General features: G+C 40.4%; 1 non-coding gene across 1 annotated transcript; it reads left to right on the top strand.

Moving 5' to 3' along the window:
* Positions 1-19,863: 19,863 nt before the first annotated feature.
* Positions 19,864-19,970, top strand: LOC125352135. The gene has a single exon (XR_007211129.1). It is a non-coding gene; the product is annotated as a U6 spliceosomal RNA (small nuclear RNA).
* The last annotated feature ends 6,409 nt before the right edge of the window (positions 19,971-26,379 follow it).

The following is a 26,379-nucleotide window of genomic DNA, read 5'->3' as shown; positions in this document are numbered from 1 at the left end:
AAAACCCCAAAGAAAAGAATACATTTTACTTAAAAAGGAGCCAATGCTTTTAACACTGTGAATGTCTATGTGATGGCCCATTGCAGCACCCTTTGCAATCATAAAGCATGAAGAACAGCCTAAGTGTGCATGTAGACTACAATGGTTGAATAAACCATGCCATATCCACACAGTGAAGCTCAAGGCAGCTGTTAAAAAGAAAGAAAATGGGGGCTGGGGATATAGCCTAGTGGCAAGAGCGCTTGCCTCGTATACATGAAGCCCTGGGTTCGATTCCCCAGCACCACATATACAGAAAATGGCCCGAAGTGGCGCTGTGACTCAAGTGGCAGAGTGCTAGCCTTGAGCAAAAAGAAGCCAGGGACAGTGCTCAGGCCGTGAGTCCAAGGCCCAGGACTGGCGAAAGAAAATGAAAAAGAACAAAGGCAATCTCCATAAATAATGTGGTAGAATTTCTTTTATTGTTGTTGTTCTTGGTGGTGGCAGTGGTCACAGGGTTTGAACTCGTGGCCAGCTTGGGCACTGTCCCTGAACTCTTTTGCTCAAGGCTAGTGCTCTACCACTTGAGCCACAGCGCCACTTTCCATTTTCTGGTGGTTGGTTGAGAATAAGAGTCTGATGGATTTTCCTGCCCAAGCTGGCTTTGAACCACCATCCTCAGATCAGAATAGCTAGGATTTCCAGAGCCCAGTGGAATTTCTAAGATGTAACTTGCAAAAGAAAAAATGCAGTAAAATTCCTAAACTATGTGAATTATTACCAATGGAGAGGAGGAGGAGAAAACACGCGTGGATCTGTTTAATTGTTCATACAGACACACAGCGGATAGAGCAGAACCTCTGACGCTGGCCAAGGAGAAGGGAGAAAGATCACCAGGGAATTCCAGAGGCCATGCCAATCCCCAAAAATAGCTTTTGGTATATCTCCGTGTCAGTGTTTTAAATGCTCCAAAAAATGAATAAACTTAACAGATAGAAGGGGAAAATGAAAAGTTTATGACATGTTTTGGTGTTTTGCTAGAGACAATATTAGGTGCACATAGCCAAGTCCAAGCTTACTTGGACTTTTTAAGTTATGTTTTCTGTAAGCTTTATCTCTGTTACCATGAAAAGGCAGATTAGTAATAAGCTTGACTTCCAAAATCTTATTCAAATAAATAAAAAGGAGAGCTATTCGGGGCTGGGAATACGGCCTAGTGGCAGAGTGCTTGCCTCGCATACATGAAGCCTTGGGTTCAGTTGCTCGGCACCACATATATAGCAAAAGCCAGAAGTGGCGCTGTGGCTCAAGTGGTAGAGTGCTAGCCTTGAGCGGGAAGAAGCCAGAGACAGTGCTCAGGCCCTGAGTTCAAGGCCCAGGACTGGCAAAAAAAAAAAAGAGCTATTGGTTATCCTATGCAGCAGGATAATGTACAAAACTGAGTGTAACCTTTGAAATGTGGACTCCAATAAATGAGTTTTGTAAATGAACACAGTGTTTATCTAACAGTGGGCCCAGAATCACAGGTTCAAAGTAAATACCGTGTCTTTGCCTGCATCCATACCCAACGCTCTCCTTCCTCCAGATTTGACTCGAGATGAGGTCCTTCATCACCTGCTCACCGCAGGCCAAGTTAGGGAGCAGCCGTCTGGAGGAATCACCAGCCGCCCCCTCCCCACCCCCCCCCCCCGGCTCCGCTAGGCAGAAGTGCTGCTTCCGGGAAGTGGTCGCGGCTCTCCCCTTCTCTATCCACTCCCTCGCTTGTCTACCAAACAGTAATCCTTTCCTTCACTCCCTCTTTCACATGGAGTTAATTCAACTTCACTTGAAGGACAAAACTTTTAGCTCCAGAAGCTGGATGATGCATTTTCCCATTAAAAAATCACATATTTCCTAAGTAGACACATCTATACAATTGAACTATAAAATGATTCTCAGCAAATGGTAAACATTGAACAGTGATATACAGAAGATAGCATAGAGATGTATAGCGGATCTCATAGATGTTCTCTCCCTCAAAATACATTAGCGCTGGTATTGCTAGCTCTGTGGTATAAAGCAAAGCCGTGTCAGGCCGAAATCCAACTATCTGTGGTACCATAAGAAAATGATCGTCTTTTCTAATATTAAACATGAGATTCTAAGCTTGTGAAGGGATTTGGGCAAGATAAGCCATTAAAATCCATTTCAACTCTAGAATGTACCCCTGAAGAACTGTCATAAATCAGGAACAAAGGAAGTCTCCCCATTCCTTTTGAAAACAATGAACTAAGGTAAGCATTTGCACAGAACCAAGATGCCAGTCACTTTGGCAGGGTGTGAGCCTGTCACACGTATTTCACGAGTAAAGCAGTAGTGATCCTCGCCGGGAAGCAAGGCCTTCCCTCGGGGCCCACGTCTGGGCTGCCTCCATTAGCAGAAGGAAATGGCCAGGTCTGCTTCCCAAAGAAGAGCCATAGGTGTCCCTGCTGCCCTTTCAGCATCGGCTGACAGCCTCCTCTCCTCGCTCCCAGGAATCGGGGCTTCGCAAGCAGGCGTTCTGCCCACACATGCTCTGTCAGAACCTCACACGTGGTACATATCTGTGCTGGAAAATAAACCCCTATATGTATTTTCATCACTTCAAATGAGTAATTGTCTTTCTCCTCTCCCTGCCGGGACTGATTCTGGACTAAGAATGTTAATGCAGTAAGATCATACTAAGCAATATTGATTTGAAATTTAAACCATAAAGCAACAACGATTAGCATAAACACTGAACAGTTATAGTCTAAAAAAGATATGGTCACTACCAAAATTACTTAATGAGCAACTTGACACGGTTACTAATTAAGATATAAACATACACACACACACACAAACACACACACACACACACACAAATTCAATGCAACACATGTACCTTGGCATTTGTAAACTTACTACAAAACCAACTTCATTAAATGCATCAAGTTTCCTTAGGATTAAAACAAGTCCTGAAATCATAACCAGAGAATTACCACACCATTTTTTATGACACCCATTAATGCAAAATGATGCCTTAGAAAATATTAGTAGTAGGCCTGGAAGCATGGCTCAAGTAGTAGAAGGCCTGCCTGGCAAGTGCAAGGCCTTGAGTTCAAACCCTAATACCGCCAAAAACAAGAGAAGTATTATCAGCAATACACTGTGACTGAACAAACTGAACACCTCTTACTACTGTACTGTGTTTACATAATCCTCTTAAACTGAAAAATGAAATGATGGACTCAAAAGCTTTAATAACATGATTTTTTTTCACCTCTATTTTAGATACATGCTTCTGATGAGTTTCATACTTTGGGGAAATTTTACCACCCTCACTCTAATTTTAATCCTATTTTAAAAAAATAAGCTTCACCATTTTTTATGTTGTACTTGTGCCAATCCATACATTTCTAAAGTCAATAGTATGATTTTGTAACTGAGGGTAGAGGCTGTTAATCCATCAACACAGTGATTTTTATGTCAGGCACAATGACAGTCATGAGGCCTGAGGATAAACAGAAGCTCCAGCAAGCCACAGAAGAGCCTGAGGGAAGCGGGGTGCAGGGTGTCCGTGTAGTTTGAGGGGTGCGTAGCGTGGGATAGGAAAACTGTCACATCACAGAAACTCAGGGAACTGAATTCCAAACCTTAGAAACCAGGCTTTTGGATGGCTTTACCAAAAGAAATGAAATGCCCCGGTTTAGACACCCACAGTTGACGTAAGGTTTTTGCATTTCCTTGTTTGGTTTCGTGGTACTGAGATTTGAACTCAAGGCCTTGTTCGTGTAAAGCAGCTCCCGGGTGGGCTTGGACAGCAATCTTGCTTCCTCCTTCCTCACATGGTTAGAATTAGAGCTGAGAGCCACGCAGCCAGCTTGTGGGTTGAGATAGTGTCTCACTAACATTTGCCCAGAGTGCAGTCCTCCCTTCTTTGCCTCTCAAGTACCTAGAATTATACGTATCTACCATACCCAGTCCTAGAGTGAGCTAGACCAAGAGTGGGGCTTTTTCACAACATAGTAACTGTTAATTCAATGTTAATGACCCTACTTTAGGTCGATTTCCCCATCATTGAGGACGAAAGTAAGAGTGGTGGTGGATAATGAAAGCGATAAAAGTAAACAGACAAGAAGAAGAGACTGTAAACAAATCAAACTGTGTGCAAGTTAACCTCCCTCATGCATCCACTCATTCAAGAACTATCAGCTGGGGGTCTACTGTGTATCCAGCATTTCTTAGCGCCAGAGTCATAATGAGCTGTGAGGTTTGAAAGTTTATTTTGAAGGCATTCCCTGTGGCGTATTATGATATGATATGTCATATTAAGATATACAGCAAGTCTGATGTGTGTGTTTTCTTCAAGATGAGGAGTGTACAAAGCACTCTGTTCAGCTCAGCCAAGCTTACTTGCTCACTCTGGGCTGTGGAAGTGGGACTTTCCCAGCCACCGGAACAGGTACCAACAGGATAGAGGCCAACGCACGCTTCAAGTAGAAGAAAGCTGACTTGACTTTTAAGTAGTTCATTTGGAACCACTTGTATTGTCTTATCATTACAGACATGTTGAGACATCAGAGGAAAGAATCCAACTTGGTGACCTTCTCCTGAGGGGACCAGGAAACATGATTCACCTCCTTCATCTGTGATAGGCAAGGGACCTTCAGAGTGAACACCACGTAAACATTGTTTGTTATCGTGTCAATACTTAGAGGTCAAGAAAACTAATTCAGATTGCTCTGGGCTAAAATGTCCATTTCTTACACATGAGACTCAAACATTCAACCACAAGAACTACAACACCAAATTGTACTTGTACCATTGAAAATATTGGAGCAGTGTGAATACCAGACATTATTCTCCTTCTCAGTGAATCCTATTTTATTGTCATACTGGACATTGATAATGCACACTGTGCACACCAAGTACATGCCAGAGTCTAAAATAACCTTGTCCAAATACCATGAGAGGGAATATTTTTTATTTCTATGTAAGCACTAAGTACCTAGGTACATGCCTGTAATCCTAGCTACTCAGGAGACTCAGATCGGGGACATGACTGTTTGAGGCTGCCCGTGCAAAATGTTCAGAAGACGCCATCTCAACCACTAAGAAGCTGGGTGTAGTTGGTGGGTACCTGCCATCCGGCTGAGCTGTGAAAGACCTGGGATCAGGAGGATTGCTGTTCCAGACTAGGCTGGGGGAAACTTGTGGGGCTCTATCTCAACAGAAAACTCTGGGCATCATAATGCGTGCCTGTGATCCCAGCTGCAACAAGAAGCACAACTAGGAAGCTTGTGCCAGGCTTGAGTCAGGATAAACAGCGTTACCCTCTGTCACAGTAACCAGTACGAAAAGGGGCTAGAGGCATGGCCCAGCAGAAGAGTACCTGCCCAGCAAGCACAAGACCCTGAGTTCAAAACCCAGTCTTGCCAATAAAAGGAAGTCCACAAGAATTGATTCACAAAAATATATTTATAGATCAGAAGTTGAAAATAAATGAAGAAAACGTAAGCAATATGTGTGTCTGCCATGCCACTCAGGTGAAAAAAAACAACACAAAAAAAAAAAAACCCTGCTTCAATTCCATTCTAGGGGCAGGAATGGGAAGGGGAGGGGGAGACTCGACTTTTTTTTATTGATCAGGATGAACAGCATTGTTCTGTGATCATATTAGCCACCAATAATAGCAAAGATGTTATACTCCAAAAGCAGACTTACAATGAGATGCAGAAAGGGAGCTGGACCTGCTCTCTAGTTCTGCAAACCAAACAGCTTGGAAATTCTGTGGTGCCAATCATCATTCCATCACAGCATATGTTGGCTAAAAGAATAACCTGACCAAACTACAGACCGCTCAGGCCGCACGCAAGCTGACCATCAAGCCCAGTCGTTGGTACAGTTTATGCAATCGAGAGAGCACAGAAACTGTCCATCCGTCTGTCTACAAGACACGCCACTCAAGGAACATGAAACACAAGAATCAGCCTTCAATCTGTGAGTAATTCCTCCGTAATACAATCAGCATTTGAGAGCAGATTGAGATGGCAGTGTGCTCAAAGCAAAGCACAAACCTTCCCAACACTCAAAACAGTTACATCATTACCAAGGTGGGGGTGGGGGTGGGGCGGGGACCTGAGGTAGAAAAATAGATTCCCTGACCTGTCAGCTTCTTAAAACAATCATAACAACAGATCTGTGTGTGTGTGTACCTACTGACACCCATGCACACGACTCACTGAAACAAAAGCTACCTGGCATTCACAGTCAATCTAATTGTGCAGGCCAGGTTGTAAAGCAGCTATTTCTCAGATGACTTCCTGACCAAAAAGAAAGTTAAACCTTCTTCTCTGACATCTAATGTTTCAGATTTTTAAAAATACATATATATTGTATAAAGACAGATTTATTTCCTAAGATGTTTCATTAATGGTTGTGGCAGGCAGCTGGCCTGAGGTTTGACACACAATAAAATCCATGTCAAGAATATTAAAGATAGCGCCAAAGATAACTATGAATTTACATTCAAACAGGCTTTTGACAAAGCCGTAGCAACAGGCTTCTAATCAGGTCTTGAGACCTAGCCTGCCCTCTCTTTAAACCCGTGATCTTGAAAAGGAGCTTTAAATTGGAAATTATTACACATTAAAACCCCAACATGCACCCCGATCGAAGCGGATCGATACCTTGCCCAGCACAATAAATCAGCCTTCTGCTCTGCGGTTACCGTTTGCTGAACATATTTAAATTTTCTTGTAACAAATTAATTCCAACATTTTCCCTTGATTGAATTAGAGCACGTGTTGGAGCTGTCACAAGTATTTCGCTGCTTCAGGGAGACAAATTGCTCGTCTGGACACGGGTAACAAGCCAAAGTGTTGAGTCCCTGATAATCTCCCCACTAATTCTCCATTACAGCAAAATGAAGCCATAAATCACCGTGACAGCTGATCGATGTAAACATTGTTTCCGCCATGATTGCCAGAGCTCCCTGCGGAGTTACTGTCCGCTTACAATTCGCCGAAATTACTCCTGGTGCAGGGGTGGGGGTCCCCCCCCGGTCCCCCCCCTCCCCTGGAAACTGGGGGCGCCCGGCTCCGGAGTCGCGCCTGCCCGAGAAGTAACCATCTCATTTCAGGCCTCTCTCTACCCACTTGCCAAAGAGCAAATATTAATCAAAATGCCCTAGTTAGCTACGGGCGAGGTAATCTTTTCAAGCTAAGAAGTATTCCTTAGGCAATCACTCTTTCTCTGCAAGGGGAGGGGGCGGGGGAAAAATGAAATTTTAAACTGCTGTTTTATAAAATATATTGGTGGGAATGTAACCATGTCAGCCTCGAGTACTGTCATCTTCTCTTAACTAACTACTGGCAACTTGGATGAAATTACTTGACCCTTTATCGAGTTCTCCTAATGTGTTCTAAAAAAAAAAAAAAGAAAAAGAAAGAAAGAAATTAAAGCACCTTGTGGCTTTGCCCTAAGGTAGCCTTCCACTGCACATTTAATTCTAGAAAAGATGCATTAAGTAGTTCTGGTAGAACTAATTCACAGACCGAGCCTTCCTTGATCCTGATCTGTCTGCATAATGCCCCACCGTGAGTCCAGACTCCTCACAGGCTAATCTAGTTCCTACCCAACAAAAGCCACCCCAGGGCTACATGGCTCCTCCTCCTTCTCTTCCTAATGATATCGAAAAGAGACAGCGAAGCTATCCGGACATAGTTGTGTGTGATTTCATCTGTTTCCAGATGTTTACATTCCCTTCTGAAGAAGAGCGGTAATTTTCACTCTGGTAGTAGTCCAAGTTTCCATCTTAATAGAATAGAACAAGAATTGACCATGGACACGCGCAAACCGGTGACTATTTGGGGGAAGAAATAGATCATAATTTTAAGGGTGCGTTTATAATCAACAGGTTATTTACATGTGGATGGATTTAAGTAATTGGAAAGAACTGACTCTAAGAAGCTACACCAGGCTGTTTAAACTAGGCATCCCTAAGCTAAAACACAGTAAAGCAAGAAACACAGATACTAACAGCTTGTATCATTTTCATGAGGAAATACACCAACTGAAGTGGGTATGTGCACAGGGAAGTTCAGACTTTATACCTTCTACCAAGCAACATTGGGGCTTTTTCCTTCATAAAATTTAAGAATTGCCCATTTGAAGAACACAATTATTATCCATATATATATATTCAAAAGTGTTGCAGAATACTGTTGTATTGCCTTACTTTGCCCTAGAAAAGGCCTACCCAGTTGAGTATCATCTACTTTGTCCTCACCTTGTAGTGAGTGTTTCCTTTTAGGTGTGTAAAGCAAGCTTCACCCTGAAATGCGATTATCATTTGATTGAAATTTTTTAAAGGTAAATTAAAATACAATCTCTAATAAGTCAATTAAAGTTTGCCTCTCTCTGGCCATACCTTAACTTCTGTGAGACATCATTCACAACACTGAATTCCATCGCATGATGCCATGCCTAGCATCTTTGCCCACTGAAATAAGAGAAGCTTTGCACCTCTATATTTTGGGACTGTACTTCTACACAAACGAAGTTTATTAGAAGACTCTCAACATTTGGTCCACACATGCTCAAAGATGTAGAAACATGACTTTATTGGGCATATAAACACCACCCTGTCTCAAAAATGAGTTTTTATAAAGCTAAGTGTTTCTACAACTTCTTGAATGAAGAGCATTTCTCTCATACACTGGACCTTTATTGAGTGGTGGGAAGGCACTTTCCTAATTCTTTTATTCGTTTCACAAGTTTAGGGAAAACCCAGATTCACACCACACATTCCTAAGTTCATCGCACTATTGGGCATATAAAGTAAGATGGGTAAGATTCATTTATCAGTGTCTATCTCAAATCATTGTTCAACCAATCACAAGTTTGGATCAATGAGTAGTAATTAGACGAGTGGGAGATGGTGTTAGAGCGACCACAGAAAGACAAAGGAATCAGAAATCAGTACGGGATGACAGCCCGGATTCTTCTCGCCATTATTTGAATCACTCTATAAACTACTAACTGTATTGAGTGTTTACTCAAAGCACTTTATCCCATTGAGAAAGACATAGATAGCCCTGGCCATTCTTAAAAGTCACTTAGGTTTAATTTTTTTTTGTTTGGCTATTTTGTCAATTTTAATTTTAAATGCCATATTTGGGAGAAATCAAATAAATCTTTCTTTGTATATTCCACTTAATTTGTTTTGCATCCTTGTCCAATCTATGTCTAGACTGAGAAGAGAGATGATTTTTTTTTTGTGGATTTCCAAATAAACTATGGTTCTAAACTTATTCAGAGATCTGACTAATAGCATTTAAATGGATAAGAAACCCCACAAAAAACTGCACTAATTATCTTAACACCTCGTTACGGGCCTAGAATAACTGATGTGGAACCAGAGGTTTGTGTAGTTTTCTAATTAAAACAAAACTCCACTTCAAAATGTCCCAGAATAGTTCTCTTAGATGTTAAAACTGAAACAAATATCAAAACTTCAACAAATATATTTCCTTCCAAGAAATGACACCCTGTGACTTTTCTGTTATTGTTGGGTTTGATGTTTTTGCCTCTAAGGAGGTCAGCAATATGGAAACATAAAGGCCAATTTAATTTGTGCATCTGCGGCTGCCAAGTATTTTAATTCAGACAGCTGTGACTGAAGAGTTAATATTTTACTTGTCAAAATCCAAAAGAAGGCCAGTGAATCACTCTAATTCTCATTAAGAGGCTCTCCCCCAGTACCACCCTAATTCAAAATAATGAAAGTAGAGACGGAGTGCCATTCTAATACCAGTTGAGACCTATCTTTTAATATTTCTCCAGTGATGGATTAGGGATCGAGAAAATTCATCTCAGATCATAGAGCCTAATTTAATAAGGGATCATTCCAAGAGTATTGCATTTTATAATAATGTCATTTAATGTGTCGTCTTCCATTTTTACTGTCCCATATGTATGCTTACATGATGGTGCCACAGGGATAAACTTTTAAAGAACCAGGATCATTTTTGGTTTTCATTTTCCTTAAGTAGGGGGCCCATCAATGAAAGCATCCATTAGTACCTTTATTATCGCAAAATCGTAGAGGGAGAGAAATGTCTGATTTAAAGGAAAGCTTACTGGAACTGTAAGCAAATAGTCAACTTCTTACAGAATCTTAAACATTGAAGATGGTGAAATGCTTAATAGAAGGCTTAAATAAATCAAATTCCATCATCTAATACAGTAAAATCATACAAAGCCCCAGTGCCTTTCATTTTAAGTGCACCAAAAATAGTGTCCTACAAAATGAACTTGCTTTCCCTTCTATTACTGCTTATTTTCAACTGATTTACAATGCAAGTGAAGCTTTAATAATCGCTTAGTAAAGACTAATTACTCCTGGTGCTAACTTTAAAGAAAGAGCGTGAAGAGCTCTTTTTCCATAAATCGCATTCACTTGCTGAATGAAGAAAATAAATGGTCAAGAATGACATTATGTGAAATACTTGTCTTTATTATTTTCTATTAGCATCTAACTGGATTTAATCAAGTTGGCTATTTTTTTAACTGGCATTATACAGTGAATGAGAAACACTGGGCGATTTCCAGGGCACCAGTTAAGTGAGTTCAGGGCAGAACATCACAACCCTATAAATGTCAATATATTATTATTGGCTATAACTCCTACCCCAGCAGCAGAGAGCTGCTTCATCACAATTATGTCCTGCAAAGCCTTTAGGACAGCTAGTGTTATAAGAAAGTTTCCCTTCACACATATTCTCAAGATTGGGGCTTTACTTCTAGAACATGACTTCAATAGTGGTATTTTCTATTCTGACAGCATTTGTCTAAGCCCATAAACTCTACAGATCTAAATGATGTCCTAGAAACATTTTTGTTGTAATTACTCATCTGTCTGAAGACTTTTTTTTAAATCAAAACTAGAAATAATCTGAGTAGAAATGTGATGAGCTATAAAAATCAGTCTAATGTGTTTGCTTTTGTGAATTCTTCCCCTCAGGACTTTTGCAGTTCAATTATCCTTATGGTGTTGCAAATATTTCAACTCTTTTCTTAAATTCTAAAATAAAGCTTACTTTCTCACAGCCTTTGGTTTTCTTATTCCTGCCTTGCCAAAAATATACCTTCTTGCTATTTTTCCCACTTTTCTTGAGGACTTTCATCCCTGTTTTTTTTTCTTTTCTCTTCTTGTATTACATTTTCTATTGTATCCTAAAATAATTCCCCAAGACCTGCATTTTTTTTACTCTTTCTTGCTTCTCTTGCTGTATTTTTGCTGTAACTGTCTTTATTTCTGCGTTTTCATTTTATATTCTGCTATTCTTTTTATCTTTTACACTTTCTTTTTTTAAGGAAATCATGACTTCATGACTTCCCCTGCTGATAAGCATAACATGACACATATACACATTTGACATCTTAAATCTCTTTAAGAAAGCCATCAATTTGCCAAGAGAAAAAAATAGGGATATTTAAGACTGCATCAATAAGATTTAAAAAAAAACCCACTGGGCATTTTTTCATCTAGAATAATTAGAAGTGAGTTTTGAGTTATACGAGGTGTGGGATGGGTAGGAATAAAAAACAAAGAAATAAAACCTAAATGTTTAAAACTAATGTTATTTTTAATGATTTGGGGGAGAATTATCAAGGACCTTTTGGTGGCTTGCTTTTCTTAAACTTAAGTCTTTTCATCTGTTTTTAAAACTCAAATGTGGTATATAAAAGCCACACTTAAACTAGTCTATATCATTGTGAAGTTATGATATCATAAGTATTTCACAGAACCCCCCCCCCATTATTATGTGAAAATAGCAACATAGGAACATTCCTAGTCTTTACTACAAATGGATTAGCATAGTAAATTCATATGGAAACCAGAAAGCCTGTCTGTGTGACCACAAAAAGAACTATCACAATTAGGGCTTTAAATGATGAATGAGGGTTTGTTTTATGTCTTTACATCGGAAGTATAAATGCTAAATAATAAGGATGGAGCTAATCACTCAAAAGATGGGTTGAATCTGAACCTGTTTCGCCGGCAGGGGAGCAGAGAGGAGAACCTGGATTTGCAGCAGGAATTGAGCATTTCATTTGTAAATGAAATGTCATGACAGAATTCCCATGGAACCAGGAAAAGCGATGTGAGGATTCAGAGGCTTGTGACACTGAGATGGCCCCCTCCCAAGGTATAAAACACACGTATGAGAAGGAAGCACTGAACACACACACACACACACACACACACACACACACACACACACACACACACACACACTAGAGCGGGGGGACTATCTGTATGCCAGACGCAAGGACCACTTATGTGGTGTTCCTTCTTGACAGTGGACTTACTCATGCCATGGGAGGGGGCTTTCCTTTTTTTCCCCACTCCTTTTATTTTGTCACCCTACATGGTCGTGGAAATGCCCATTTTTCTTTTCCTTCGCATTCCCGAAGCCGAGTCTTGAAAAGTTTTCCTGATGAGAAAGGCTTGAGAGCTCATCACACAGAAATTTACAAAAGAAAGTTCTAGTGGGCAGAGCAGGGCGTGGGTTACGGAAAGGCCACACGGGGAAAATGAGGCTGGAGAGATGCATTGGGTGTGCTTGATACCAAATGACCCGCTGCTCGCAGCCAAGCCGGGCAGGGCCCGCCCAGGCCAGCCTGGACACCACGGGCACTGGCCAGCCCGGGCCCGCGCGCACCACCCGCAGCTCCTGGGTGAAATGCTCCCGAAATGCCGGCTGCACATGGAACTGGGGAAGCGCAGGTAGCTGGGCTCTGCCTCTGCGGGTGGACAGGACCAGGGGGAGGCTGGGACGCAGGCCCCGGACGCACGCGGTGGGTGAACCGTGCGCTCGCGCCTGCCCCACTCTTGCAGCCGGTAAGGCGGCTGCCACCACCCTCGGTGGACCGGGGGAGATGGATCCCAGGATCACACGGTTCCTAGCCAGCCGACGTCAGACTCCAGCTCACCTCTTGGCACTTTTGTGCTGCATTATTGGACACAATCTTTAATGTGCCGAGGTGGAAAGTACAGGTAGTGTGGTTTGTGGCTGGCGCCTGCCTCGTTTTCCTTTTAAAATCCGGACCCCTGCTGCATCCACAGGTGTGTTAACTTCCCAGACTCCTGACACCGTTGTCCTTCATCTTCAACCGAAATTATCCCGCCACATTCCACGCTACGCGTGCCCTCCTCCTCACTACGATTCTGAGAGAGGAACTTGGGCAAGCATAAACAACTCTTTTAGTCTCATCTCTAGTTTGGGGTTAAATATATGCTTATATATAATATATCCCATATATTATATACTTCCATACAATATATTTTATATATTCTATCCATATTTATATATTATATGTATATGTGGGGTGTGTGTGTGTGTGTGTGTGTGTGTTTGGCTCTTTTCATCCAGCTTCCAGGTCCTTGATAGAGAATAAACATTTCTTTCTTTTTTTAATGCCCCTACTGAGGCGTGAACCGAAGATCCTGTGTTGCCACTTGGCCTTTTCCACGCAAGGCTCGCACTGTATCACTTGAGCCACACTCCTCTCCTTTCCTGCCTGGGCTGGCCTTGAACAGTGAACCTCTCATCTCAGCCTCCTGCATAGATAGGATTATAGGCGCGAACCATAGCACCCAGCACAAGCCCTGTTTTTCTGTAAATCTCTCTGCCTCTCAAGCATGTTCTAAACCAGGATACGTGTTTAGTGACCCTGCAAGTCAAAAATCACAGAGAGTACCACATTGCTATGCAACCCCCTCACCTGATGTCTATCACAGAAAGCTGCTGAATATTCCAGATACTTTCTTAATTTTGTCAAGGGAAGAACAGCTATTTTTGTCTTGATGATCAGCTTTTACTGTTTTCGTGTTTTCTTCCTAGGCTACTTCTTATCGGTTATCTGTGGGAGAAACTGCACTTTGTTGGGTGAATTTTCTCCATTAATATGAGAGATCTTTCCAAGTCACATGCAAAATGATTGCAAATGATATCATCATATTTCATTTTAAATGTCCCTTTTGTATTTTCCTTAGTGTTTACAAGCACATTTGTAAAGCATTCAAGCTTAAAAGGAAAATATTTCTAATCCTTTTCTGAAACTCTTTACTCTCCACTCTCATTCTCTAGACAGCATTTTTTTCTTTCATAACATCTTCCATTTCAGATCTCAAGTTCACTTTACTAGGAGGCAAAGAAGGCAAGAGTCTATTTTTAAAGGCACTGGGATAGTGTCCCTACTTTAAGAGGAAAAAAAAAAAAAGACATGTTCAAAATGAAGCAGGAATAACAAGCCTTTAATTTTCCAATTAGGGAAAGTAAACATGAATGTAAATGCCCTGAAGAAGTAGCATATGGAGTTTTATTCCCACCCAAACATCCCATGAGAGAGTGGAGAAAGGAAGCTAGAGTGTGCCAGAGACTCAAAGTAGGCACAAAACACAAAAGCAAAAAGGCCAGGTGACAGCCGAAGAGCTAACCCAGGACTGGCTATCTGGGCCTATTCATTTCTGCCCACTGTGGGCTTGCTCAGCTATTCACAGACAGAACACACTAATCTCCATGTTGCAACACCTGGCTCGGGGTATCTAAAGTGAAATCTTTTAGTCGTGATATTAATAATCATTTGTTAGAACCCAATCATAATGATATCAAAGCATGCTCCATTCAGATTCCTTTTGTTTTCTAATGAAATGTGTTTTGTTTCTATCGTGGCCTTCCTTTTGATTGCCTGATGCCAGACAGGCTAACCAACAATTTCCTTAGTAATTATGATTAGCATATAATTAAGAATAAATATCATGCTCCTGCAATAAATAAGCAATCATGAAGATAAAAATGGGAGCAGAGAGGTTTCTGTCAGTCCATCAAACCTTCAACTGATTATAAATTCTGCTGTAACCAGCAGTGCAGATTAAAGAGCAAGTAGGATGGCAATCTTTTTGTGCCTATGTTGTAAGGAATCCTAGAACTAGATTTGTCCCTCTCCACCAGTGCAACAAAATATAATAGGAAAGTTAGCAGGGTCGTTTACTTTCCATTTCATTTCTCTTTAGGATGTCATCATTGTTTATAGATTCTTGCAGTTACACAAAACCCTTAAATTTTAAATATAAAGGTTAAATCCTTAAATTACAGTCTCAAGTTAAAAATGCTGTAATTAGAGTTGAGGTCATATTCTATCTTCTATCACTCAAAACTTTCACAAAGCCTTTTGTCTATTTTAGCTTCAGTAGCATCCAATTTATAAGATGAAAACATTAAATTAAGATGAAGAACAGAGCAGTTCGTTTCCATTATTTTTCCAGAGTTGGTTGATTTGGTGAGTTGATGATTTCAGAGGAAGCATCAGTGGAATTAAAATGGTCTCAAGGGAGGAACTATAGGGGGAAATAAAAGCCACGTGACACACAGTCAAGTACCCTTTCTTAAAAGAAGACAATATTATGTCCTGCCCTTATGAGGGTTTGTCTGAGTTGCAAGTCCATTCTAAGGAATGAAAGACACATAGCTTTCTAAAGAGCCATTTCTTTTAATTTTTTTTCTAAATAATTGATTACGAACATATATGCAAATGTGTATCAACATATGTGTGTGATGTGATGTCATACGTATGCTATATCGCACGTACGTTATGCAATCACACGCTATCTAATACATATAAATCATCCACATATGGCAATAAGTACAAAATGACTCACTTCGCCAGCGTGGTTCTTTCTCGTTTTGTCCTGTTCTTCTTCCATTGTTAGTAGTGGTGATGATGGTGCTGGGGGTTGAACTCAGTACCTCGTATGGAGGAGGCAAGTGCTCCACACTGCAGCCTATGGCTCTGGTCTTCCCTCCACCTCACTGAGGCCTCAAACCCCATCCAGGAGGGACGATGGGGAAAAGCTTCTGCCCTGGTCCTGCCAGGTTTTCTTCTATTCCACATCCTGTGTACAGAATCAAGTCCGGAGCAACAATTTCAGAGGCCTTTCACTCGTCCGAAGTTGTGGCTGCATTTGCTCACCAGCAAACATTTGTGGAGACTCCAATATGTGCCTGAGTCGGCTAATGCCAGACAGGGAAGCTGCTGTCGAGGGGCATAAAATGCTCTGGGAAGAAGGATAATCATTGAGTCGGTATGTGTATGACAAATGTTCTACAGAAGAAATCCAGACTGGTGGCTGTGAAGTCATGGAGATTTTTTTTTAAAGGTTTGTAAGATGGGGACTGGAGGCATGGCTCAAATGGAAGAGTCTCAGCCATGATTAAAGAAAGCTGAGTGAGAGTGCGAGGTTCTGAGTTCAAATCCAAGCCTTGGTACTAGAAGGAAAGAAAGGATGAGGGAGGAGGGGGAATAAGAAAGGGAGGGAGGAAGGAAGGAGAAAAGGAAAGAAGGGAGGAAAGGAGGGAGGGAGGGAGGGAGGGAGGGAGGGAGGGAGGTCTATAATGGAGTAAGGTAGCAATAACTACTTATGCAAAGTCCCTGGGACAGAAACCAACAGAAAACAACATGAGTGAAATCTAAACAGTTAGCGGGGAGAGGCCAGTTAGGAGGCCCTGGCAGTGGACTTGGCCAGTGTTGAAAATGTCTTGCAATGGGATGAAGAGAACAGTAGTAAAGGGAAGTAGACTGTGCCCTGGTGTAGTTAGAATTACCAGCCCTTGGTGAGCAAACAGACACCAATGTTGGGGACTCCAGGACAGCAAGCACTTGTGGGAAGATGAGAAACAAAGCAATTAGGAACAAAAACTAAGGAGTCCTGTCAGAGTTACAGAGAGGACACAGTCCCAGGGTTGGTGCAGAGGTTAATCCGTACACACACACACACACACACACACACACACACACACACATACACACACACACACACTTCTTTGAGTTTAACTATTGCCATTTCTGGAGTCACTGTCTTGACTTTTGAGCCACTGAAATGATGTTTATACACCTGTCAGAAAGACACAGATAACACATAAACCAAAAAGCAAATGCAAATGATGAGGGCGAAAAGGGAAAAGGAGGGGAAAATACCTGAGAAGTTTTTGGCCTGAGCAATTGAAAGAGTTACCATTAACTGAAATAGAAGGGCGAGGTTAGGAAGGAAACGAGAGTTTGACTCTGAGCAGCAATAAGAGGCTCCTTCCATGAGCCATATTTCATCCCAAATACAGGACTGTGTGAGGCTGTTAACAAGAATGACATAGAGCCCAGTAGCTCCAATGCCCAGAAACTAACAAGAGCCAGTTGTGGAATAATTTTCATCTCATAATATAATTCCACTTACATTAAAATATATTTGCCAATAAACAAAGTTCATATAAACATTTAGATGCACAAAAATGCCTAAACTAAATCTTTCAATAGTGTCAACTACAGGAAGTGGAAAGGTTGAGGAGGAAAAAAGTAATTTTTATAAAGACTCTGCCTTCATATAAATTTCTTTAATTTTATAGTCACCTACCACCAAAAAAGCAACAGAATTCACTGAAAATTAAAACCAAATAATATAGGAACCAGTAAAGTTATAACATTGTGCTGTAAGGCAGTGGCTTATTACACAATCCAGAGAATACAGATTTTCTTCTTGGTCAGGAAGAAAGACTAGACAACAACGCATGAGTTTTTGTAAGTAAAGCAAAAGGCACTTCAAGGATCCATGAGAAGTCTGAGCCAGATAGAGAGTCAAACACTCCGCACTCAGAAATGGAAAGGAAATCTCTGTGGAAAAATCACAAGGAACACAGGCAGGGTTGCAAAAAGGATGTGAAACTTCAGGGCTGGGTCAAGCATGCTACTTAGGGAGAAACAGATTAGCCAGCATGGGAAGTCTGTGCCCAGCAATCAGCTCCTTGAAGACTTTATGCTGTTATGGGCTCCAATCCACACCTATCACAAGCGATCTGAGAGGGTAGAGCTGTGCCTCAGATTTCTTTACATCAGCTGGTCATAGGTGCATCTTGTGGCATTCCTTAGCCTTTTCAGGAATCCTTTCACAGAAGTGGTTATTGGCTGACCCTGTCTCCTGTCTTTACTGACACCTTCTTCTCAGTATTTTTAAACAAAACTCAAAAACGTTTAAGCATGCACATACATTCAAGTTTCTGTCCACGATTTTCCTTCCCTCATAGCCAACCTTCCCAAAGAGTTAGCCTCAATTCTAGATCTTCAACTCTACTTACTTTCATTCAACCCCATACTTCCTGGGGTTCTGCCTTCCCCTTTTCCTGAGGGGCCATTTCATGTATCACTTGATCATCAAACCCAATGGACATGTTGCATCTCCCAAAAGCTGAGCTCTCAGCTGCATTGACACAGGTGACCACTGTCTTCATAAAATACCCTTTTCTTATGCTGATTTTTCTTTTTTTTCTTTTTTTTTTTTTGCCAGTCCTGGGCCTTGGACTCAGGGCCTGAGCACTGTCCCTGGCTTCTTTTTGCTCAAGGCTAGCACTCTGCCACTTGAGTCACAGTGCCACTTCTGGCCATTTTCTGTATATGTGGTACTGGGGAATCGAACCCAGGGCTTCATGTATACGAGGCAAGCGCTCTTGCCACTAGGCCATATCCCCAGCCCTGATTTTTCTTATTCCCTTTAGGAAATTACTTGTCAGCCATGTGCTGGTGGTTCACACCTGTAATCCTAGCAGCTCAGGAGGCCGAGATCAGAGGATCACAATTCAAAGCTAGCCCAGGCAGGAAAATCCATGAGATTATCTCCAATTAATCACCAGAAAACTGGAAGTGGACCTGTGGCTCAAAGTGGTAGAGAACTAGCCTTGAGCAGAAAGGCTCAAGGACAGCACCCAGGCCCTGAGTTCAAGCCCTATGACAAAAAAAAAAAAAAGAAAGAAAGAAAGAAAGAAGGAAGGGAAGAAGGAAAGAAAGGAAGGAAGGAAAGAAAGAAAGAAAAAGAAAAAGAGGGAAAAGAGGGAGGGGAAGAAAGGGAGGAAGGAAAGAAAGAAAGAAGGAAGGAAGAAAAGATACTTGTTGGGTTTGCTTGTTCCTCTTGTGCTTCCCTTGTCAGTTCTCTCTTCAGGCTCCTATTCCTCCTGACTATTTAGTGTGGGTGTTCCTCATCCTTTCTCAGGCTCCCATTCTCTTAGCTTCAGGTACTTTCTTACAATACAGTCCAATTTACTCCGTACCCTTAGATAAATCAGTTTATCACCCTTCTCCCTGCTATGATTTCAGTACTTTCAAAGACTGAGGTAGGAGAATCACAAGTCCAAGGCCACTCTGGGCTACATGAGGAGACCCTGTGCAGACAAAGGAAAGTGATTAGTCAGGACAGTGGAGGGGAAGTCACTGATTGGTCAGGATGATAGGGAGAAAATCAGCGATTGGTCAGGATGGTCAGGAGGAAGTCAGGGATTGGTCAGGATGGTAGAAATCAGGGATTGGTCAAGATGGTGGGGAGGAAGCCAGCGATTGGTCATGATGGGGGGGAGGGGGAGGAATTCAGCTTTCCCAAGAGGCACCTGCTTCCTAAATGACCAGTAGTGCTTCTCTCTCTGAATAGAGCTCCAGATGCATGGCGCTCCTTTTCTGCAGACTAAGAATATGTCCACTCAGCCCTTTCCAGTTCCCGGGGAGACAAGGCCAAGCCTAAAAGGGTGGGATCAATAACAACTGTGTGCCCTTGATTTGTCTGAATTTTGCCTTTTCTTTCATACAGACACTGGCACATAAGTGACTGTCTAATTGTACATATTTTGCATGCCAACCAATTAGTAAAAGTAATGCAATTCAATTACAAATGGAAATGAGATTGAGGTTGCTTACTGAAGAGATCTTTATGCTTTTATAACTAATAAATGTATCATTAAGGCATACATACTGGGAAGAAAGTAGTTTTAAAAACCACCCCTTGTGCTCGCTTCAGCAGCACATATACTAAAATTGGAGCGATACATAGAAGATTAGCATAGCCCCTGTGCAAGGATGACATGCAAATTCATGAAGCATTCCGTATTTTTAAAATACATAAATAAACAAAATTTTATAAACCGCCTCTCTTGTTTTCTAGCGCTGAACAGGCTGTAATCATCTCATTTAAACGAGGTGCATGAGAATGAAGATGATATCTGTATATATTTGTACATTTCGTTTCAAATTTTTTTAAGTATTGAAATTTTCCTTACAATTTATGACTGAGAAAGGTACACGATTCTTTTGTAGATTTAAAACAATCTAATCAATATTCAGAACATGGAAATACCACAGGCATGCAAACCAGGTAGCTGGGTACTAATTTATACACTTTAGCTCTACAGACTTCATTAAAATGGAAATAAAACTATTTGGCTTTCTAAATTTACTCCACATTAGTATGGCACACCTCAGAGAAAAACTAGAAGACAACACCCAAAGTAACAAGCATTATTTACTAAACTTGTGCAAAATAAAAACTGCAGTAAATTTTCGGGCTCCCTTGGACTGAATAGGCTCATATCATCATTGCTTACAATTGCCATGCTAATCTTCCTCGAATTAATTTTATATGCTTATGTAATCTTACTGCAAAATTCATGATTTGATTTCTAGCTTGGAACTTTGAGTGTAATTATTCTTTCTCTTTTTTGTAAGATAGGTATCAAAACTGATTGAATTAGAGAGAGAAAATCTCAGCTCTTCACTATCAACTTCAGATTTCTTTAGTTAGCTCTAAATGGCTGCTGCAACTATAAAATTGTTTTCTTTAGTGTCTCTCAGAGGGTAAAGTCGGGAAAACAAAGGAAGGGCTTGTATTCCACTTGTGTTTGCCCTTCACCTTAATAAAAATTAATCTTTGAGCAAAAGTATTATTGTAGCAAAGTTCCTCCTTCCCTCCATTCCATCTTCCCTCCCTTCCTTCCTTTCCTCTTTATTTCTTTCTAATTTGGAGCAATAATACTTTTATTACCACAGTGTATGAAATACTGATCTAGTTAAAATTCTGCACTACAGTTTCAGATACCCATAGAATTAATATGATTCTGTTGTTGCTCATAATTGTTTAAAATCTCTAGCTTCCATGGTTCAGATCAAATGTGAAATGTGTGTGTTCCTGCCTGAGATAAACATGGTAAAGGAAGAACACAAAGCTATAACTTCATCCTAACTATACTCTGCTTGAAAGTACAAGGACCACACTCCACATAGATTCCAAAATAAGTAAATACATTTTTTATTTTAAAATAGTAAACATTTTAACACTCATAAAATAGAGCAAGTGTAATATCTGATTCATTCTAAAATCCACTCAAAGGTCTAACAACGGTATTTGAAGTAAATCACCATGGCATTTGAGAGGAAAATTCATCAAATCTTAGAAATATGTTTTCCAGTAGAATAGATACATACTTCTGCTCTTCTAACATATGGATAGTACCCAGACTTGTGCAGTAACATCTATTAAGACTAAAGTTTTGATTGTTTTTATAAGCATGTTTTTCTTTTTCACTTTTGTCCATGTGAATTTGAATTCAGTGTCTTGCCCTTACTTAACTTGCTTGCCTGGCACTCTATCACTTGAGCTATGCCTCCAGTACTGACTTTTTGCTGCCTACTTTGGAGATAGAGTCTTAGGAACTTCTGCTTGGGCGGACTTCGCACCAGATCCTCTGCTTCTCCGCCTCCTGAGTAGCCACAGTCACAGTCGTGAGCCCCCAGAGCCCTGCTTCAGGCTCTTTTCATTAGTGATGGGACTGGCACCTACATCCTGACCAAACATCTATTTTGGAAAGTGTGAAGTCGTAAAGTTTCAAACAACTCTGGTTAAAACACAAAAATGCCATCCTCCTTTTGTGCCACACACAATCCTACCCCACCCTCCACCTCTGTCACCTCCGTGGGTAAATAGCTGAACGCCATATGAACAGAAGTCAACACTTTACTCCAAGTGTACAAGGGTATTACAATAAACAAAAGTGAATGCATAGAGAGAGCATATTGAGCTGGGAGTGTTTCTCTGTGGTCAGGCATAGGCTTCGTCTCTGCTGGGTCCTGAATTCAATCCCCAGTACAATCAAAAACTAAAAATAAGAAAGTATTTCAAAAGAGAGAAAATATCTTTTGTCTGGATCCCAGAAGAGACATTTTTGAGACAAGGTTTTATAGGATAGCCCAGGCCCACCTGAAGATTGCAGTTCACAGTTGTCCTCCTCCAAAATGCTGGAATTACAGAAGCAAGCCACTATATCAGCTGCCCACAAGACTATAGTTTTAAGAGTAGTATTGGAGTTTTGAACTCAGGGCCTCGTATTCTTGTGAGGCAGGCACTGTACAACTGAGCCATGCCTTCTACCCTTTTTGTAGTAGTTATTTTGGGAGTAGAGTCTAATTCCCTGCTCAAGCACACATGTGGACCTTGATGCACCTGTTTTAGACTTCCCTTTGTGGCTGGGATGGCAGGTATGTACCACTATACCCAGTTTCTTCCAATGAAGACTTTTGTACTTGGACTGACCTAGAACCATGATTCTCCCCATCTCAGCTTTCCAAGCAACTAGGATGCCAGGCACACACCATGCCCAGCTTCTTTTGTTGAGGCAGAGTCTTATGAACTCAACCTGGTCTGGCTTCAAACCAAAATCCTCCAAATTTCAACTTCCCAAATAACTAGGATTGTAGGCACGAGCCATCAAAACCTGACATGCTCATAAAAGCATTCTGATTGAGGCTGGGAATGTGGCTTAGTGGTAGAGTGTTTGCCTGGCATGCATGAAGCCCTGGGTTCGATTCCTCAGCACACACACACACACACACACACACACACACACACACACACACACACACACAGCCAGTAGTGGCACTGTTGCTCAAGTGGTGCAGTGCTAGCCTTGAGCAAAAGAAGCTCAGGACAGTGCCCAGGCCTTGAGTTCAAGTTCCAGGACTGGCCAAAAAAAAAAATCTGATTGAAAATAGCTCAACAGTGGATGAACTTTCCTGTTGAAAAAGCTAGAACAGAGTCCTTGTTTATCCTGGATCTAGAAGAAATTCTCCACTAAGTTTTTTAAATCCATAATGTTAGATAGTATTTTATCCCAAGGTTACCAATGTTTTACATAATAATGCAAACATTGTTGTCACATAAATATTCACTTATTTCCTCTTCAAAATCCAGAAATCTCTTATTACATATTCAACCCTCCTCTTTGACAACATCTGTTCATAATGCTTGTTTAATGCATCTTCTTATGTGCTTTAGCCCATAATTAATGAGAAAAAAAGTCCTAAAAAGATCTCAGAAATACAAAAGTCATATGTTACAAGAGAATGTATTGATTTAGTAGCATTTCCATATTTATGCGAATGATTCATGAAGTTAGCAGGAAGAAAAATTTTAACAGCACACAGAATGCCTGTAAATAACAACAGAGCCACAGACCTGTACTGATACAAATTGAGAAACTATGCAGAAAATTGTCCTTTTAAAAAACTTTCATGTGGGTAAAGCCGGGTCTGTGGAGGGGGCTGGGTACCAGCTGAATGGAGATGGTGAATGAGGGTGAACATGACTGATGTACTTTATATGCACATATGAAAACAGAGCAAGGAAACTATTGGAATAGTTCTAAGAGGGGGTGCAGGAGGATGAGGGAGAGAGTGGAGGGGAGTTTGGTCAGGATGCATTGTATGCATATGTGAAATGTCACAATGCCCCCCTCCATAACGAAGAGAAAAATCTAAAAATCTTTTGTGTGTATGATTGACACCTTGAAAAACGGAAGGCTATATTTTTATTAAAAATACAATGTAGAGTTCTAATTTTACTTCTACATAACTAATAAGGCACTCTTCTTCATTTGATATATATTGATGCACCATTTTAAATATTTATACAAGGCAAGCAAGACCTAAACATGCTTACTGAATCCCTCTGTTTGACCTCTGACATGATACCATTTCTGGACTTAGAATCATTGATTCTAAAGGCATGCACGCTCATCTACAAGGAATATCTTACTAGTTTAAATCATTTATCCCACAAGTTTAAGTCATAAGAGCTTTCTGGATACAGATCTACCTTTTTGGTAAACTTAAAATGGAAACTAAAGATGTCATCTGCTACATTTAAATGTTGGGAGTTTCTTTTACTTATAAAAATGCAAGTATAAGCTGGGAGCTGATGGCTTATGCCTGTTATCCTAGCCATTCAGGAGGCTGAGATCTGAGAATCTTGGTTCAAACCCAGCCAGGCAGGAAGATCTGTGAGACACTTATCTCCAGTTAACTACCAGAAAACCAGAAGTAGAGCTGTGGCTCAAAGTGGTAGAGCACAGCATTCAAGCCCTGAATTCAAGCCCCAGAACCAACAACAACAACAAAACATGTACTCAGTATAAGGTTTCTAATGGATGGTTATAACTTAATGAACGGTGCATTTATAATACCTCTAACCATATTTGGAAGAAAAATTCTAACCTTGGTTTTAGGAAAAAGAAAATTTCCAACGTATTTCCAAAACATGTTTTTTAAGTTGTAGATGTAACAGAACATAAAGTTGCCATTTAGTAATTTAAAACAAAACATCAGTAATGGCATTATTCAGCCAATGAATTTCCAACTCAAGAGTTTCAGGTCATAAATCGGGGGTATTCCCAAAGCTAGTTACTTATCACTGAGCCACGAAAGAATGGGAAATATCTAAAACTAAATGTTTTCCATCCTTTGGAAACTATGAATATTAGTGAAGCTTGGCCTTTGGTCCACTTAACATTTAATCAAGTAGTTCATATTAAAAGTGGGGACGAGGAAGATGTGCTGAAAGCAGTCACTTGTATACCGAGATTTGCAGAGAAAAGCACATGTGCTTTTCATTGTCCCAGAGCCAACGTTTTGGAATTTTTTACAGAATGATCTATTTACATTTCTCAAAACTGAAAATGTCTGCCTTCTTATTGAAGTTTACCATATGTCAAAACACTTCAAAAGCTAAATATTTTATATACAGAGGGAGAAGCTGACTAATCTGTAGTGCATATAAGATTAACCAGAGGAAATTTAAGAATGTCAAAAGCAGTGTTTTAGCTGTCAGTTAATTAATACTTGAGTAACCCTTGATAAATCATTGCTAAAGTTTTAATTTATGTGACACCACCAAATGTCAATTATATTCTCAAAGAGTTTGTTGACTTAGTAACTTATATGTAAAGTTTTTGAAAAAAGCACTGTACGTTAACCAATACAAAGCTGCTCAATAAAAGATTTTCATGTTTATTTACTTGATATCATTAGTAAATACAAAGACCTCGGGGATTCAATCCTAACATATGCATTGTTTACATAGACTCATCTTCAATTTGCTTCAAGAATTAATTCTAAAGCAAACTTTCCCAGCTTATGTACATAGACATTGCTTCCAGAGCCTTTGAAAACAAATGCAATTAAACATGGCTCACCTACATCACTGACGTGACATAAGCGTTGAAATCTTCAGTGTACTTTCACAAGCTACATGAGGCAACTAACTGCAGAAGAGAGCACTTTACTTTTCTGAATGTGTGCTGCAGCAAGCACAAGAAGCACAATATCCACTTGACATATGGTAAAGGCAGAATACCACACAATATACCTAGAAAAAAAAATAAACAGCTATGACAAAGAGTAGGTACGTGTGTAGTTCAGACTTGAACTATATACCAATCAGCAAGTCTGAAAAACATCCCTCCCAGGACATGAAAAAAAAAATGACTAACACAGATTTTATTGCTTGTATCTTTTAAATCCCAATAACTGAAAAGGATAGATATATATATGCATATATATACTTAGAGTCACAGAGTGTTTCACTAGAAGAATAATTGCATCAGATGCCTAACTAGTAAGTATTTTATCAAGCCTTGGCAAATAAAGTTAAGAGGGGAAATTCTAAAAGGTGAAGGAATCATGAGGCAATAATAACAAAGCCTTACAAAACACATTCCCTGGTTGATAAAGTAGCTGACTTCTTGAGAGAGCTGTAAAATTATCAGGGCAAGGAGAGCAGATGTTACACATTTAGACTTGGTAACACTGCATGCAGTGGCTCATGAAAAGTGACTTGAAAAATTAATCCAAATTGGCTTGGATCTGAGCAGTGTCACAGAGATTGAAAATCAGGGAACAAAAGATCTTAATGAATGGCCATACATCCATAGAGGCAGAGACCTGCCACTGGAATTGGTGTTAAATGTGCTCTTGGTTAATGGTTTTATGAGAAGTTGTTTTTTTAAAAAAAAATAACAATTCTAACAGAATTTTCAAATATTGCTGCATTGGGAAGTAAAGCTTACCAAGGAGAAAATTGAAAACAATTGAAGTACAAAGAGAAGAGTTCAATACACAGGAAATAAAATGAAATTAAGTTTATAAAAATTCACTCCAGCAAACAGATGTGTCTTGTGTTTTTTTTTTTTGTTTTGA

This window comes from Perognathus longimembris, chromosome 5 (assembly GCF_023159225.1).
Source record: "Perognathus longimembris pacificus isolate PPM17 chromosome 5, ASM2315922v1, whole genome shotgun sequence".
NCBI classification, from domain to species: Eukaryota; Metazoa; Chordata; class Mammalia; order Rodentia; family Heteromyidae; genus Perognathus; species Perognathus longimembris.
The sequence above is the reverse complement of the archived record's forward strand: the minus strand, read 5'-3'. Positions and strand labels throughout refer to the sequence as shown.